This window comes from Natator depressus, chromosome 6, assembly GCF_965152275.1.
Source record: "Natator depressus isolate rNatDep1 chromosome 6, rNatDep2.hap1, whole genome shotgun sequence".
Lineage (NCBI taxonomy): Eukaryota > Metazoa > Chordata > Testudines > Cheloniidae > Natator > Natator depressus.
The window spans coordinates 51,040,165-51,054,548 of record NC_134239.1 but is presented as its reverse complement, the minus strand read 5'-3'; the positions used below and the strand labels follow the sequence as shown (position 1 = coordinate 51,054,548).

General features: G+C 43.1%; 2 protein-coding genes across 2 annotated transcripts in view; one reads left to right on the top strand and one right to left on the bottom strand.

Annotated features, from left to right (window-relative positions):
* The window catches only part of EHF (ETS homologous factor), a 32,094-nt gene extending 30,171 nt beyond the window's left edge, over nt 1–1,923 (bottom strand). The window contains exon 1 of the mRNA XM_074955264.1: nt 1,821–1,923. The gene's annotated coding sequence lies outside the window, so the exon portion shown is untranslated. The remainder of the gene's footprint in view (nt 1–1,820) is intronic.
* ELF5 (E74 like ETS transcription factor 5) overlaps nt 1–14,384 on the top strand; it is a 97,492-nt gene that overhangs the window by 24,095 nt on the left and 59,013 nt on the right. The gene's annotated exons all lie outside the window — the stretch shown is intronic.

The following is a 14,384-nucleotide window of genomic DNA, read 5'->3' as shown; positions in this document are numbered from 1 at the left end:
CCACAACTGGAATAATATGAACTCTTGCCACCCTCTAACTAGCTGTGAAATGCTGTTTCTCTCTCAAAGCTTTTTAACACTGACAAGGGCTGAGTCACAACTGCCTACTTTGTCATGATGTCCCAATGTGGGAAAAATAAAGGATTAGTCTGCTCTGCTACAGCCTATTGAAACTCTAGGCTGAAATTGACATTTTATGGTGAGATTTGTTGTTTAACATCTTTGTCATATTTGTCTGAAGACTTTAATTGCAATTGTTTTCTTTGGCTGTCAGACTTATTTTAACAATAGGTCTTTTCTGTTCTCCAACTCTGGTAACTATAAAATGCAAAGTTTACATCAGAAAACTGACTTAAACTGCTACCAGCAAATTTACCAACGAAAAGCACTCAGAACAGATCCATTGTCCCACCAGGACTATTCACAGATTAAAAGAAATATTGCTGGAAGATAGACACACTGAAGATAAGCACATATACCGAAAGCTAGAACAATAAGTGTTAAGTAAACCAGTTTTACTTTATAGTTGGCTATGGTATAGCTCTTATCATTATGAACTGGTTTCTGTTTTCCAAAGCCCATGAACAAAACGAAGAAGCTGGATGCACTTTAAACTTAGATGGAAAGACAATGTGATATGTCTTTTTTAGGTAAAAATAATTCAAACATATGGTATAGACACAAGCAAATATATATACATATATATCCAGGAGGTTTACAAATAATATTTTAAATCTCTCAAGCAGTGAAATACTAGTAAATGTATTACTGCTACTTTATACTTTCAGTGTCATTTCCTGATCAGCCCTGCTGTAAAAATCAGTGCAATCTCTTCTACTAAAATATTACAACAAGACTTTAGTAGATACTGTTATTTGGAATGGGCTAAACCTTAAAGACCATACACTGTATTTATTCAAGTAAAACTACCATTGAAGTCAATGGGAATACAACAGGCAAAACTCTGAGAGACGAATTCTTAAAGCTTTTACTGAGATTTTATTCAGTCCTTACTCACACAGAACATGCATTGACACTACAGTGAAGAGTTTTAACTGGGAAGGGGCTAAGGACTTTAGGATACAGCCCCAACTGAAACCAGTGGGAGTTTTAGTTGAGCAAGGACTGAGCAAAAAGTAAGCCAGGTAGGATTTTCTATCATCCTCATAATTATCACCATCACTACTACAAAACCAGCAAGATCATTTTATCTGTATAGTGCCCACACATGCTGCGACACTAAGGAGACTCCATGCCAATTTCACCGTCAATTTTAAAGGGTCTGCTTCCACTACCCTTGCTCTCATTGAATGGTACTTTATTAAATAACTAGCCCCAGTGATTTGACTGCAGTTACTCAGGGGATAAAAGTATTATTAATGTCAGTAAAGGTGACACAATTAGGCCCCAAAACATCATTAAATACATTATTATAAAAACCACGCTCATAAAACTAAGGGGCAGTTGCTGACCACCTTACTCGCCATGAGTATAGAACTTTACTCGCATGAGTAGCCCCATTGAAATCAATGGGACTATTCAAAGTTAGTAAGGCTGGCTGATTTGTCCCTAAGGAAATACAAATAGTAGGAGCGTGTTCTTAAACACAAGCAAGGGCAGGACACAGGTTCAAACCAGGAGAGTAAAAGCGTTTATTATTTTAATGCTCAAAAACTTTTGATTAAAAGAGGTTAGTTGCAGTTTCAAAGTGGGGGGAAAGGGGCTGAGATGGGTGTTGAGTGGGAGTGATTCCAGTGCACACTTCTGCACTCTTTTATCTTCAGTGGTGTTCGTTTAAAAGGAAGTTAAATAAAACTTACCTCATTTAGCTGCTGATTCTGAAGGGGAAATCCTTTAGCAGAGGCAATGAGAAGGCTGTCTAGAGAATGGCAGGTGTTAAGTAAACACAGGTGCTAGGTTAGCACTTCAAAAGCCTCACACGAGTGATGATAAATGAATGTGATATTAATTTTAAAACATTTTGCAGAACATTTAATCAGCCAATGGGGGAATTCCTTACGTCGTTTCCTGTTCTTTTGATTGGGTCTGCAGCAATAAAGAGAGAGAGAGAGAGAGGAAAAAAAAGAAACACTGCAAACATTTGCATACAGCCAACTCACACCTTAGTGTTCAAACAAAACAGGTCTAACCAGGTTACACATGTATGTCAAGAACAAAAAAGAAACCAGTCAATGGACGAGGTCTTGATTGCTCTGTAGTTGTTTTTTAAAGACCGTCCTGCCTCCTTGTTTTTTATTTGTTTGTTTGTTTGGTTGGTTGGTTGGTTGGTTGGTTTTTACAAAAGGTTATTTCAGGTAAATAGGCAGCTTATAATTAGAACAAGGAGAAGTAAAATGTAAGAATGTCCAAAACTTAGGACTTTAAAATTAGACTGGAAATAACACTAGAAAATGTACTGTGAGGAACAATCGTACATTAGCAGGGAGATAGACTGGATGATCCAATGTCATGGGCTAAATTCTCCCTTCACTTATACCTGTGGGCTCCCATTTAACTTAACAGGGCTTCACAAGTGTGAGGGAGAATTGAGTGCATTATTTCATTTTCACCTCTAACTTTTGTAAATATCTGAGTGAAGGAAAAGATAATGAGAAAAATATCTTCTGGGACAAGGACATGCTCATATGTGCAGGAGGATGAACATGCATATGTTATGTGCAACAGGGCAAAGGTGGGAGAAGGCGGACTTAGGACTGAGCGTTACAGTACTGAACTTTTAGGTGCCCTGCTGCCTACTGGAATTCACAACCCTGAGTTAGGTGCCAAGGCTCACTGTCCAATGCATGGGGAGAATTAAGCCTAAAATAGGGATTGACCAAAGCCAGAGAGCTGCCTAAGTTGGCCAGTGGCAAATGCTGAGGAGAAGAATGGGGCCTAAGTCCTACCTTCAAAAGGCATTAGGCACCTTACTCTGGGCCAAAGGCAGACTTCTCACACACACACACACACACACAAACTTGGATTTCACCTAAGCCAGGTCAGCCTTTTTTCAAGAAAAACCAAGGGGGGGGAGGAAGAGCCCCCTCCCCCCTTATTTCAAAGATGCCACTGGTTAGATCCTTAACCCAGGATGGGGGAGATGTGGGATCAAATTCCCACCCTACCTGATGTAGGGCAGGGACTTGAACCCAGCTCTCCTAACTCCCTGCTGAGAGCCCTAACCACTGGGCTATGGGATATTCTAGGATGTATATCTCTTAATCTCTCTTGTTGAAGCTGAAATACATTGGTGCAAGCAGTTTCTTCTTTTTGACAAGTTACCAAAGAGCAGTAGTAGATACCGGTAATGAGGAGGGGTGAGACTAGTCTGTATGTTTCTCCTCCAGAGATTACTGCTAATGGTGGAAGGGTGTCTCAGCCCTGTACCAGATGTTTGCTCACCTCCAGCCTGGTAGCCCCAGGCCAGTAAGACTTCTGGTGGCCGGCACCTGAACTGTTCTCTAGAGTCAGGGGACGAGTGATAGGAGCAGAGTCAGACAAAAAGCAGTTGCCTGCACAGCCAAAGAAATCCCATACCATAAAAGTAGCAACAATGAACGTATACAGTCTGACCGGGAAAGGCGTGGAAGTAGCTGATATGACAGTAAGGAGAGGTAGTTATGTTTTGTGCCCACAGGAAACATGATAGACTGGGAACACAGCCAAGGAGTTGGTCTTAAATTGTAAACTCTTCTACATGGGTGACAAAAGGAACCATAATGGAGTCAGAGCAGTAGTAAGAGGAGAGTTGAAGAAGATGGTGACTGAACTTTTTAGACTAAGTGACAGACTGATGGCTGTATGAGTCCAAGTTAAAGAGTGTGCTCTGTTTGTGATATCAGCCTATGCACCTCAGCAAGGATGCAACAAAAGTAAAGGAGAGTTTCCAACTTGTGGGCATTAGCGGATACAGCAGCACCAGAGGTGCTGCTTTTGGTGCTGGGTGGTATGAATGAACACACAAGCAAGAAAGGAAGGGGGTATGACAAATGCTTAGGAAATTTCACGTTAGGCACCATGAAAGAAGAAGGGAAAGTGTTACTAGACAAATGTGTTGCCCATCAATAGATGATAGCCGATACAGGGTCCCAAAAGCAAAATAGCTGGAGAGCTAGGACTAGCCAACCCTGCTTGCAGAATGAGCTCCCACAGACTCAGGTGACTCCAGTATAAAAGCAGCAGGAGGCTGCAGGGAAGGGGAAAAATTATATTTTAAAACTTTAAAAAGTCTAGAGAAGTGTGGCTACACCTGCAGATATTAAGAAGGCTCCTGTAGAGCCTGAAGGGGGGAAGGCACCAGCAGAGAGGCCAGCGGAGAATGCCAAACTCCAGGAGGGAGGTGCTGGGGACACAACGACAGAGCCCCAGGGAGGAGAGGCTGTGCCCAGCAGAAATTGGGTGAGGACTGTGTCAGTTTGTGTTCTATTTTGAAAGACTTTGTGTTATTTTCTATTAACAGTAGAGACACACTGAAATTGGGTTGGGGTCTGGATGGCCACTGGACATGAGGACTGGACAAACTGGACCCCCAAATGGGGAATGTTTAATTACCTTTGGACTGTGGAGTTTGGTTAAGAAGCACTGAAAAGGGGAAAACAGAGGCAGGAGACTGCAGTGGCACCACTGGCCAGAAGGGGGTGTTTTGGAGGCAGTAGGTGGCAGCCCTATTACAATCAGGAATGCGGTCATGTACATCAATGGTGGAAACATATGCCAGACTGATCTTGGTGAGGAAATCTCAGTGGACTTATGAACTGCAAAGAGATACCAAGAGAGACATTAGTGCTGCAGCACAAGCCTCTTTTGGCAAAAGCTGCAGTAGAGCATTGGACAAGGAGGGAAATAAGTTAGAAAGAAACAAGACTGAAGTACAGGAAGTTAAGGGGAAGTGTGGCAGAGAAGTTTATGCAGGCAGTCCAGGATAGGCATCCGGAAACAGATTTGGCACCAGCTGAAGAGGAGTGAAACCATCTTAAGGGAACAGGGATTGCAATGATGGAAGAGTTTTGTGGGGAAACCAAACGAAACAGGGGAGTGGTGGTGGATCAATGAAGTGCAGGTAGTAATCTGAAACAAATAAATGGCATGTAAAAGAAGTGAACCCATGGAGTGCAAATGAGAGCAAATGCAAAGATACAAAGAAGCAGTGAAGAAGGCCAAAGAGTGTGTCCTAGACAGCCTGTACACCGAGCTTGTCAGCTACCCACAGGTGGCTGGCAAAAAGATCTATAGCATTGCAAAAATGAGACGCAAATGAGGGTGGTATTACAACACCATTTGTAAAGGATGAGCAGGGAAGACTTCTAGTAACACCAGAACAAGTGAAGTAGAGGCGGAAACAATATTTTGAGAGTCTTTTAAATGAGGCTGTGATGGGATCCTGGGGGTACAGTCTGGAACAGTGTGGGACCACTGAGCTCCCTTAGCTCAGGCTGGAGAGTTATCTCACACAATGCTGTGCCAGTGACAAGCAGCAAAACCCCTCCAGGTGCTGTGATCACTCAGTCATCAACATGTGGAGCCACACACCCAGCTAAATTGCATGAATGCTCCCTGAGCCACTCATGAATCACACAGAGAAAGGCACCAGCCAATCACCCCAGCCTTGCATCCCAGAAATATACCATCTTACACTGCTCAAGACTCCCTTGGACAGTACAAGTTCATTAATTAGTTCACCACTTCTTCACAGGAAAGTGAACATGGACCAGTCTTTGTAATCCGAGCTGAGATTCCCCAAGCACTTCAACAAAACCCACATTGTTTCAGGTAAAATATAAAACAGATTTATTAACTAAAGATAGATTTTAAGTGATTATAAGATGCAGACATAGAGATCAGAGTTGGTCACCTAAGAAGTAAAAATAGAAATGCAGTCCAAATTCTAACTTTAACAGACTAAGTTTGAATCAAGCAGTCTCTCACACTAGCAAACATTACAGGCAGCTTACAGTTCCTCAATACACAGACCGGATTCCCTTTCAGTCTAGGACCAATCTCCCTAGTTCAAAGTCTTTGTCTTCCAGACTGTCTTCCAGGTTTGAGTTTGGGAGGAGGCCAAGCGATGATGTCACTGCCCCTCTTTTATACTTTCTTTCAGCTGCTAGAAAGATTCTTGCTGTGACATGGGGGTCAGGCAGTCTTCATTGGTCAGACAGTCCCCACTGCATATGTGCCCTCTCCAAAATGCATCTCAGAGAGTGGATTCTCCTTGATGGGCCATTAACACCTGTCTGGCCAGTGAAAGCTGCTCCTTTGTTACAACTGAAAGGCTGCCTGTGGGTGTTTCCCAGCCTCACAACATATTTCGGTAACACCTATAGCAGTACTTCATAACTTCACATACAACGGTAGCACCTACAATCCAACAGGATATTAAGGTTCAACAGATCAAGTCTTTTTAAAATGATTCCTCACAAAGCGTATTTTGTACAAAATGTATCATAATCATATAACAGTGGTGAATATGGGAGTTCCAGGGTGCTACTTTGAGGTACAGAGTGTCACAGAGGCAAGCCCTTTTTTGGCAGAGTTGCCAACATGTGATCCTAATGTTGTTCCTGAGTCTGACATTATGGAGGAAGAGGTGAGAAATGCAGTCCATATAATGAAGAATGGTAAAGCAGCAGGACATGACGAAGTGATGGTGGATCTGGTGAAGTCCTGGGTGAGAAAGGCATAAAATGGATGAGACGAGAATTCCCAAAGATTGGCGCAAGTATCTCTTGCTCTTCATACAGGAGAAGGGAATTATTCATGAATGTGGAAATTATCAAGAGATAAAGTTACTGTCACATGGGATGAAAATACTGGAATGCATCTTGGATGCTAACATTAGGAGAATGGTGGAATCCCTCCTTGAACAAGAACAGTTCAGCTTTAGGGAAGGATGAGGTACCACAGATGCCATGTTTGTAATTTGGCAAGTGATAGAGAAGCAGCTAGAGTTCCAACAGGATAGCTTCTGGGCTTTTATAAAAATGGACAGACGGTTGCTCACACCAGTGCTAATGAAATATGGAGTGTCTAAGGATGTAATAACTATGGGGAATTACATAGATCACCCAAAACAATGATTCAAACAATATTTTGGAATGTCAAGCCCCTTTGACGTGAAAGTTGGATTGCAGAGGGGTTGGCCCTCAGTCCGCAGCTGTTTATGATATTGATGGACTATATCAGCAAGAAGAACCCAATGGGAAAAGGTGAGAAGCTGTTACAAAAGAAGACCTAAAGGAAATAGTAAGCCGGTGGTATGGCCAGCTAAGCAGGCATGAGATGAAAATGAGGATGACTAAGACTAAGGTCATGTAGGTCAATAGAGCTGCTGCAGGGAAACTGAACAGAGATTAATGGAGCACAACTGAACCAGAATGACCAGTTCAATTACCTTGATTGCTGGGCTATGGAAGATGGCGAGCATGGACGTGAGATATAGTCTAGACTGGAGAAATGCTAGAAGAGTGTGGAGTTACATCTCAAGTATTGTGTCTGACAGACATATGCCACTGAGACTGAAAGTCCAATAGTAATGCGTCCCCAATACTGTGTAGTGCAGAAGCATGGGCGGTAAAGAGATGGCAGATTCAATGCCTACCGGTGTTCAAGACAAGGTGTCTTCGAGCATTAAAAAGAGTTATACAAAGGGATAGATTTAGAAAAGAAAGCACTAGGATAGATGTCAAAGTCCGTGATATGGCTGACAAAATCACAGGTTCGGAGACATGCAGAGGAAGAATGAAGAACACTTGGTGAAGATAGCGTCACAGGAAAAGCTGGTAGGAAAGAGAGCCCAACAAAAGCCAGGAAAGCGATGTATGAATTGCACAAAAGATGAGGGTAAGCAGGTGAACCTTAATGCCCTCTCAGGCAGATGAAGATGCCAGATGGTTGGCCTGACACCAAATGATGGGATAAGGGGAAGAAGAAAGCTTGAGCCAAGCTAGTGTGGTCTGTCTGCCCAGGCAGGGAGGCTCATTTCCAGCTGCAGTGCAGATAAACCTAAGATGGCCTCTGTGCATGCCTATCTGATCAGGCCCCACAGACAAAATTGGTGTGGTAACACCTAGTTTGTGAATCCCACCAGGCCTAAGTGTGAGTAGGCGTCAAGCTGCTCCATTCTGTCAGCAGTGGGGTAGCTGTGCGCAGACCGACTGGCAGAAATTTGGGCACCTAGGAGACTTTAAACATGGAAATTTAGGCACCCTTGGAGTATAATAAGGTAGGAAACAGCTGAGCTGCAGTTGTGTGGATCTAAATTTTGGACTTAGGCACCTAAAGTGGCAGGTGCCTAAACCCCCTTCTGAATCCCACCCCAGGTGTTCAAATGTGTGTGCAAGAGGATCATTGTAGATGTGTGTTTGCCCTTCTAATTCCAGCAAATAGCTCTCATCTCAGAATAAAATTATATCAATGTGAGGGACTGTGAGTTCTAACAGGCCTTCTCTGTCCCCTGCTGGGGATATTGCCTGTCACAGGGATTCAAACATTTTTATTAAGGGGTCTGATCCAAACCCCATTGAAGACAATGAGCATACTTTCACTTATTTCAATGAATTTTGGATCAGCCCATGATACCAAGCCTTCACTAGTTCGGCTCTAGACCCAGATGAATAGGGTGTGAAAGCCCTCACCACAGTTGATATTTGTACTTAAAGGTATTTGTACTCAGGACTCCTGGATTCTGTTCCTGGCTCTGCTACAGGCTATCTTGGACAAGTCACTTAATCTCTCTGTGCCTCTGTCTCCCAATCTGAAAAGTGAATATAACATGAAAATAACACATGCAGGGGGTTTAATTCTCTTGTGTGCATAAGATACAAGAGATGTATGAAGCATTATTATGTAAAGACTGTTTAGTGGCTATGCAAAATAAGTTTGCGATGGTGTGAATTCAATCCAGTTGCTAGTACGCATTATAAAACCATCTTCACAACCGGTGCTGATGAGCATACTTGATGTAGGAGCCAAGACTCAATAGGCATGAAGAGTCTAACTTTTTACTTCTCGAGGTGGTACTAGTTTTAAGGCACATTGTCAGGATGATGTGGGGGGAAATCTGCACATTTGCAGGTTGTGCAATGCCTGATATTTAGATAAACAAAGGATTTCAGTCTCTGAGACTGTCAGTCTCGCATCTTTCACCAGCACTAAAATCACTTAAATGTATTAAAATGTAATCTGATCTGTTTCAGCATAGATAAAGCAGATAAGAGAATACAGATATTATTCGTGATGATGATCTATAGCTAGGCTAGACACTGTCACCTTTATTACCATCAGACACCATGCCTTTTCACACTGATTCCTACCATTCTAGGAAAGTTGCATTGAGGAAGATATCACTGACATCTATCACTCTGAGGAATGCCACCCTCAGGTTGCAACACAAAGGGGTATGGCATTGAAACCAGCTCTTCAGCAGTTCTGGAACTTCTGCAAGCAGGCCAAGCATCTATTAGGTTTCTCCAGGCACTCACATCACAGGGTCTAACTATCTGCATTCCAACTATCTGCATCGTACTAGTAACTATTTTTACTAATGCTTTCATCATCCTCACCATATTAGCATAAAAGTACGTAAGCCTGAATGATCAGAGAGACAAATCAGCACAGAGGAGGGAAGAGGGAAACTGCCAAAGAGCAGGCAGAGATGGAGAACTTGACTTCCTTTAAAGGGCATGAATTACAGTGGACCACATCTTGTCCCCTTTATGATGGGGTGTAAACCCCACACAGGTGAACAAAGGGTTAACAAGAGTCTGAGAGCTCAGTTAGCTCTCTTTGCTGCACCTGGAGCTGTCCTGGGCTTGGTTTGTTATCAGATCCAGCTGGGGCGGAGCTGGATCTTAAAGGAAGGAAGTGAAAGCTACAAGGGAGGGTACAAAATAGAGAGGCCTAAGAGGGAGAGGGTAAGAGTTTGAGTTCCCTCACTCTAGGGAAAGAACCAGGAGGAGACTGTAAAAGAGAAGGCCGTGGGAAAGGGAGAAGGCTCTAGGGAAGTAGCCGGAGGGGTAGGTGTTCTACAACAGAAACAGAGAGCTGGGGAGAACCTGGTAGAAATGAAAGCTCAAGCCTTGATGGATAGAGTTGTTTTAGTTGTGTTTGGTTTATTTGGGGTTTTCTGCATTCTGTTGGGGGAACGCAAGCCTGGGAACCCACTACTCTGAGAGAATAGTGGGATTGCAGAGGCTCTCAGGGTCAGCAGAAGACAATGTGTTGATAATTAGTTGGTGGGGCAGGGGAGACTGTGTGGGATATTGATACCCCAGCAAGGCTGAGACTTTAAAATGATCTCACTGGAGGGCTAACTCCTGAAAAGAAGCAGGAGTGGGCCTTTGTACATAGTGTTTTATGTGTTGTCTGATTGCTCACAGGGCAGGACTATGCCCTGCAGCCTCTCCCCTTCCTCCCCTCCCCTGCATTTGTGCTGTACAGGGCAGGGTTATGGAACATCCTAATAGGCACCGTGACATAAGCTATGCCTATCCCATGCGGCAGTGAAGATTCTGGGGGTGTGAATAGCAGTGCACACCAAAGTGCTGCATTATAATTCCCCTGTGTGGATGCTGCGGACGCATTAGCATAGTCCGGTTTGAAGAGGACGATGTGAACACCAACTACCTACCTTTTAGTTGCACCAACAGCGTCTGCACAGGGGAGTCACAGCACAGCAATTTGCTGTGCACCTGCCATCTACACCCCATAGTCCAAACTGCAGGGCAGTGTAGACAAGCCCTAACATGCACTCGACTAAAGTTACTCTGGCTTTGTTAGCAGCTCCCTGCTTTCCAGTGATTCCTTTCCCCTGCATCTAGTGTGACACCCAGGCACCTCTTTTCCTTTGCAAGTGCTAGTGGAAGGGAGCCCCATCCTCAGTCCCATTGTCCCTCCCATAGGGGTTGCAGCTTGAGGAACAGAAGTGCTCTGACTAGCCCCACAACCATCAGCAGCACTCCTATGCCCAGAGTTCAATGCTAGCAACCGGGGAGGGCTGCTAATGTGCATCTGGGATGAGAGTCACTTTCAAAGGAAAAATACAAGGAATCTTACATCAACCTACACTGAGTCAAAGATGACAAAGTAATATAACTATAGCGCAATCTCTATTAGAAATAGAACCGGGGTGGGGTGAAAACCAAACAGGACTATTCAGAGTGACGAGTCTTCCATGGAAAAGATAAGGGCAGCAAAAGAGCAGAATGAGCAAGTAGGATTAAGGGGAAGCTGAAGGGCTTATACAAATATTGCAGGAAAAATGCAAACATTCGAGAGGCAGTAGGCCTATTCTTTATTTGTTTAATACCCACAGTGTACAGGTCAAATCAACAGAGTATAAAAACACAGTTGTATCCCTTTATAACTATGGCTCCTATTGTTGCTCACAGTGGTGGAGTTGAACTGAGGGTAAAAACTGTGGGAAATTTGTTTAAAAAAAAAAAAAAAGTCCCCAGAAGAGATAGGGACAATACAGTGTGTAAGGTACCGTTACCTAGACTAAAGTGTGTAGTTATGGACCCCCCCCCCCCAAACATCAAAAATTTGGTCAAATATATTTTTGATCTGTGAGAAGAGCAACAAAAATAATGAAGGGTCTTCAGGGAATGATTTCTGAGGAAAGGTTATAGGAATATGAGAAGTTTCAGAGTAGCAGCTGTGTTAGTCTGTATCTGCAAAAAGAACAGGAGTACTTGTGGCACCTTAGAGACTAACAAATTTATTTGAGCATAAGCTTTTGTGGGCTACAGCCCACTTCATCGGATGCATAGAATGCAACATATAGTAAGATATATATATATATACACACATACAGATAAGTTGGAAGTTAACATACAAACTGTGAGAGGCTAATTAGTTAAGATGAGAAAAATTCTCTGCTGGTATAAACTGGTCCAGCTCCATTGACTTAAGTGGAGTTTTGCCCATTTATGCCAGAAGATAACTTTTCCATAAATATGTATAGCTTAGCTAAATGACACTTAAGAGCCAAATCCTTCTCTCCTTATTCAGGCAAATAGTCCCATTAATTTATTGAGGTTATATGTCTCCACAGGTGCAGAGAAGGGCTACTAGGATGATCTGAGGAATGGAAAACCTCCTTGTGAGAGGAGACTCAATGATCTTGACTTGTTTAGCCTAACCAAAAGAAGGATGAGGGGAGATATGATTGCTCTCTATAAATACGTAAGAAGGATAAATACCAGGGAGGGAGAGGAGTTATTTAAGTTAAGCGCCAGGGTGGACACAAGAACAAATGGCTATCAACTGGCCATCAACAAGTTTAGGATCGAAATTAGGTGAAGGTTTCTAGCCATCAAAGGAGCTAAGTTCTGGAACAGCCTTCCAAGGGGAGCAGTTGGGGCAAAAAACCTAATTGGCTTCAAGACTGATCTTGATAAGTTTATGGAGTGGGTGGTATGATGAGACTGCCTACAATGACATGTAGCTGATCTGTAAGAGCTAGCAGCAAATATTTCCAATGGCTGGTGATGGGACAGTAGATGGGGGAGGGCTCTCAGTTACTACAGAGAATTCTTTCTCGGGTGTCTGGCTGGTGGCTTTTGCCCACAAGCTCAGGGTCTAACTGATCATCATACCTGGAGTTGGAAAGGACTTTTTGCCTGGGTCAGATTTGCTGAAATTCTGGGGGGGTTTGCCTTCCTCTGCTGCATGGGGCACGGGTCACTTGCAGGTTTAAACTAGTGTAAATAGTGGATTCTCTGTAACTTTAAGTCTTTAAATCATGATTTGAGGACTTCAGTAACTCAGCCAGAGGTTATGGGTCTATTACAGAGGTGGGTGGGTGAGCTTCTGTGGCCTGCAATGTGCAGTAGGTCAGACTAGATGATCATGATGGTCCCTTCTGGCCTTAAAATCTATGAGAAACGAGTCTATGAGTGTGAAGGAAGCCAAGCAGAAAATGGTCAATAATCTATTAATACCTGAAGGATGTAAACATCAAGGAAGGTAAGGTATTGTTTGCAGTGATACAAAGATGGTATCATTAGAACTAATGGGATGAAATTAAGAGGAATATGAAGAAAATTTGGTTAGACTGTGGAATAGTCTCCTAAAGGAAAGGATGAAAGTCACAGGACTTGGGTCATTACATTCCAGCTTCGATAGAGCACTTGAAAATATACTGTAGGAAACAATCCTGGGACCAGCGCAAAATGATCTGAGGGCTTTTCTGCCTTCTATTTGAATTTCTTAGGACATACTGAGACTCTGCTAGGGTCAAACCAAGCCTTTTAGTTCTCCTTGTGGCCTGTTTTAAAAATCTGTTTATCTTGTAATAAATGCAGATACCAAGATAAACAAAACAGCACAAACAGCAGAGCTTGAGTATTTGCTGATAGACACACGGTTCAGGGAACTGCACCACTAGGACCAGGACAGGCACAGATACGGGTTTGAGCCTGTGGTTCTTTCTCTCAGCATAATATAACTACAGAAAGATGTTTGTGCTCTGTCCTTATGCAAGTTCAAATAGTCCCCATGGAATCTCTGATTTCCTAAGTGTAGCAGGATGTTTTATTGGTGGCACAGTGGGGTCTAGTATAAGATATACAATCCAAGCCTTTAGAAAGTCTAGTGAATGACAGATGGGTCCCAGCTGCAGAGTTCAGATCCAAATCCATCTTCATAACAAATCAAACCTCTCAAAGTTTGGGGTTGTTGGGTTGTGGGGATTCTGGCTCATTATAAAGATAGGGGAGCAGCTCCAAAATCTGGATCCAGACGATTCCAAGTTTCTCAATGTTCAGGGATAATCAGATCAGAGGTTTTGGTTATCGCTCATCTCTAGCCCACATGTGATTCCTTTTATGCACGGGCTAAGTAGCAAATTGAAAGGTGAGGAAAATAGGTGAGATTCATTATAAGAGCAAATTGAGGAGCCATATAAAAATAGGAATAAAAACTTTTCCTGGGGAATAAGATAACAAGTGTGGGGGTGTGAAATTGGGAATTTCCTATACTACAATCATGTACATTGCCAGCAAGGCTACAGGTGTTCACCAGATGCTCTGGTGAAATGGAGCTGTGATTGGGTGGCAGAGTGCACTAGCACATTTCTTAGTGTGTATTAGGATATGAAGTAGGTGGAGCATCTGAATCCAAAAAACCGAGGACTTTTTATGTAGGAGTTAAGAACTGGTTACAAAGCAAAAAGCTTGTGTGGTAAAGTGTGTCCATTGGAGGGAACACTGAACTACGCAAACCCATGGAATAGATCAGTGATGTTGAATTTATGTCACCATTTCCACAGGCATGGGTCCAAGCCCAGCTATCGACATGTAGGGAATGGAGGCCAGAAAGGATGGGTGGCCAAGCATATGATATAGTTTGTCCTCTGGAGTGAGTTGTGTATGAGAACTTTTCAC